Source organism: Pseudophryne corroboree, unplaced genomic scaffold, assembly GCF_028390025.1.
Source record: "Pseudophryne corroboree isolate aPseCor3 unplaced genomic scaffold, aPseCor3.hap2 scaffold_2630, whole genome shotgun sequence".
Lineage (NCBI taxonomy): Eukaryota > Metazoa > Chordata > Amphibia > Anura > Myobatrachidae > Pseudophryne > Pseudophryne corroboree.
The window spans coordinates 16692-20819 of NW_026969291.1; the positions used below are offsets into that span (position 1 = coordinate 16692).

Below are 4128 nucleotides of genomic sequence, written 5' to 3' on the forward strand. Positions count from 1 at the left end.
TTGACAAAAACAAACTACATTGTCACCAGAAGAGCAATACAAAATGTACAAGTGATATATTAAAATCATCTTTCCAGCTTGAATTTCAATGTTGCATTGGGTCAACAATTTTGTGAGAAACATCTTCACCCTTAAATAAAGATTTTCTTAATTCCTTACCTGTGTGCTAATTAGATATCACCTTGTTTTCACATTAAACAGACTTCCACATGAGAAAGCAGCAAGGATGCAGTGGCGTTAATGTTTCCTGGTGTCAACTTGTATTATTTCAGTAGACATTGAAATGAGGATGCATCTTGCTGCCTTTCCAATGAAGCAAGTTTAATTTAGTAATAGGTGAAAAACCATCCTTACAAAGGTGTTAATCAGAGACTTGGCTTTGTGGACACTTTTCAGAGAACAAATTTGTTAGCATAAAAATAAAGCCAGAAAATGAAGAGCTGTTTAATCACTCGATTGGATTTTTCTGCCAGCATATTTTTTTTCTCTGCAACCCACTGCTAAATTGTGCTTCCTAGCTGTTTTTTATAAAATCACTGAATCAAATCTAACTCTGATTACATCAGAGAAGGCCAGGTACCCTACACAATAAGAGGGGGTTTGAAATTTTGACTTGTCTACTTAAATATCACCAAAATCTGATCACAAGGTCAATTACGTCCCTGGGTGGGATTGAACCACCAACCTTTTGGTTAATAGCCGAACACACTAACCGATTGCGCCACCGAGACACTTTGTAAACAGTACATACTGACAAAGGCTAATAAGCATACATCTAGAACGTTTCCTAGAAAAATATTAAAAAATCAATAATCTGGAGAGTTTTTGTAAGATGTTTCTTCCATCAACCAATGAATAAACACATTGGTACTTTCCCATGATGAGTGAGTGCTTCAGGATCTCTTGCACTTACATGTGCAGCAGAGTACTGCAATGGAAGCATGCTGGACCCATAACCCAGAGGTAGGCAGATTGAAACTATCCTTTGCTATATGCATTTTTTTTGTTAATTTAAGTAATCAAAACTGGGATTGATATTTTTGCTCTTTTATTTTTACTTAAAGTACAATAACTTTTACCATTTTAATTTGTTTTAATAGTATATTGACAGTATAGTTTTCTTTCAAAAATCCACTTAATTTTCTTTACCCTATTATTAAAATGGTAATTGACAAAAAAAACTACATTGTCACCAGAAGAGCAATACAAAATGTACAAGTGATATATTAAAATCATCTTTCCAGCTTGAATTTCAATGATGCATGGGGGCAACGATTTTGTGAGAAACATCTTCACCCTTAAATAAAGATTTTCTTAATTCCTTACCTGTGTGCTAATTAGATATCACCTTGTTTTCATATTAAACAGACTTTTACATGAGAAAGCAGCAAGGATGCAGTGGCGTTAATGTTTCCTGGTGTCAACCTGTATTATTTCAGTAGACATTGAAATGAGGATGCATCTTGCTGCCTTTCCAATGAAGCAAGTTTAATTTAGTAATAGGTGAAAAACCATCCTTACAAAGGTGTTAATCAGAGACTTGGCTTTGTGGACACTTTTCAGAGAACAAATTTGTTAGCATAAAAATAAAGCCAGAAAATAAAGAGCTGTTTAATCACTCAATTGGATTTTTCTGCCAGCATATTTTTTTTCTCTGCAACCCACTGCTAAATTGTGCTTCCTAGCTGTTTTTATAAAATAACTGAATCAAATCTAACTCTGATTACATCAGAGAAGGCCAAGTACCCTACACCATAACAGGGGGTTTGAAATTTTGACTTGTCTACTTAAAGATCACCAAAATCTGATAACAAGGTCAATTAGGTCCCTGGGTGGGTTTAAACCACCAACCTTTTGGTTAAAAGCCGTACATACTAACTGATTGCGCCACAGAGACACTTTGCAAATTTCCATACTGACAAAGGCTAATAAGCATTCATCTAAAACGTTTCCTAGAAAAACTTTAAAATGTCAATAATCTGGAGAGTTTTTGTAAGATGTTTCTTCCATCAACCAACGAAGAAACACATTGGTACTTTCCCATGATGAGTGAGTGCTTCAGGATCTCTTGCACTTACATGTGCAGCAGAGTACTGCAATGGAAGCATGCTGGGCCCATAACCCAGAGGTAGGCAGATTGAAACTATCCTCTGCTATATGCATTTTTTTTGTTAATTAAAGTAATCCAAAACTGGGATTGATATTTTGTCTCTTTTATTTTTACTTAAAGTACAATAACTTTTACCATTTTAATTTGTTTTAATAGTATATTGACAGTATTGTTTTCTTTCAAAAATCCACTTCATTTTCTTTACCCTATTATTAAAATGGTAATTGACAAAAACAAACTACATTGTCACCAGAAGAGCAATACAAAATGTACAAGTGATATATTAAAATCATCTTTCCAGCTTGAATTTCAATGATGCATTGGGTCAACAATTTTGTGAGAAACATCTTCACCCTTAAATAAAGATTTTCTTAATTCCTTACCTGTGTGCTAATTAGATATCACCTTGTTTTCACATTAAACAGACTTCCACATGAGAAAGCAGCAAGGATGCAGTGGCGTTAATGTTTCCTGGTGTCAACTTGTATTATTTCAGTAGACATTGAAATGAGGATGCATCTTGCTGCCTTTCCAATGAAGCAAGTTTAATTTAGTAATAGGTGAAAAACCATCCTTACAAAGGTGTTAATCAGAGACTTGGCTTTGTGGACACTTTTCAGAGAACAAATTTGTTAGCATAAAAATAAAGCCAGAAAATGAAGAGCTGTTTAATCACTCGATTGGATTTTTCTGCCAGCATATTTTTTTTCTCTGCAACCCACTGCTAAATTGTGCTTCCTAGCTGTTTTTTATAAAATCACTGAATCAAATCTAACTCTGATTACATCAGAGAAGGCCATATACCCTACACCATAAGAGGAGGTTTGAAATTTTGACTTGTCTACTTAAATATCACCAAAATCTAATCACAAGGTTAATTACGTCCCTGGGTGGGATTGAACCACCAACCTTTTGGTTAACAGCCAAACACACTAACCGATTGCGCCACAGAGACACTTTGCAAAAAGTACATACTGACAAAGGCTAATAAGCATACATCTAGAACGTTTCCTAGAAAAACATTAAAAAATCAATAATCTGGAGAGTTTTTGTAAGATGTTTCTTCCATCAACCAACGAATAAACACATTGGTACTTTCCCATGATGAGTGAGTGCTTCAGGATCTCTTGCACTTACATGGGCAGCAGAGTACTGCAATGGAAGCATGCTGGACCCATAACCCAGAGGTAGGCAGATTGAAACTATCCTTTGCTATATGCATTTTTTTTGTTAATTTAAGTAATCAAAACTGGGATTGATATTTTTGCTCTTTTATTTTTACTTAAAGTACAATAACTTTTACCATTTTAATTTGTTTTAATAGTATATTGACAGTATAGTTTTCTTTCAAAAATCCACTTAATTTTCTTTACCCTGTTATTAAAATGGTAATTGACAAAAAAACTACATTGTCACCAGAAGAGCAATACAAAATGTACAAGTGATATATTAAAATCATCTTTCCAGCTTGAATTTCAATGATGCATTGGGGCAACAATTTTGTGAGAAACATCTTCACCCTTAAATAAAGATTTTCGTAATTCCTTACCTGTGTGCTAATTAGATATCACCTTGTTTTCACATTAAACAGACTTCCATGTGAGAAAGCAGCAAAGATGCAGTGGCGTTAATGTTTCCTGGTGTCAACCTGTATTATTTCAGTAGACATTGAAATGAGGATGCATCTTGCTGCCTTTCCAATGAAGCAAGTTTAATTTAGTAATAGGTGAAAAACCATCCTTACAAAGGTGTTAATCAGAGACTTGGCTTTGTGGACACTTTTCAGAGAACAAATTTGTTAGCATAAAAATAAATTCCAGAAAATGAAGAGCTGTTTAATCACTCAATTGGATTTTTCTGCCAGCATATTTTTTTTCTCTGCAACCCACTGCTAAATTGTGCTTCCTAGCTGTTTTTTATAAAATCACTGAATCAAATCTAACTCTGATTACATCAGAGAAGGCCAGGTACCCTACACAATAAGAGGGGGTTTGAAATTTTGACTTGTCTACTTAAAT

The 4128-nt window shown here is 34.4% G+C and overlaps 1 non-coding gene across 1 annotated transcript; it reads right to left on the reverse strand.

The window, feature by feature from the left end:
• Nucleotides 1–2991: 2991 nt before the first annotated feature.
• TRNAN-GUU (transfer RNA asparagine (anticodon GUU)) lies at nucleotides 2992–3065 on the reverse strand. Its single transcript has one exon. It is a non-coding gene; the product is annotated as a tRNA-Asn (tRNA).
• Nucleotides 3066–4128: the final 1063 nt, after the last annotated feature.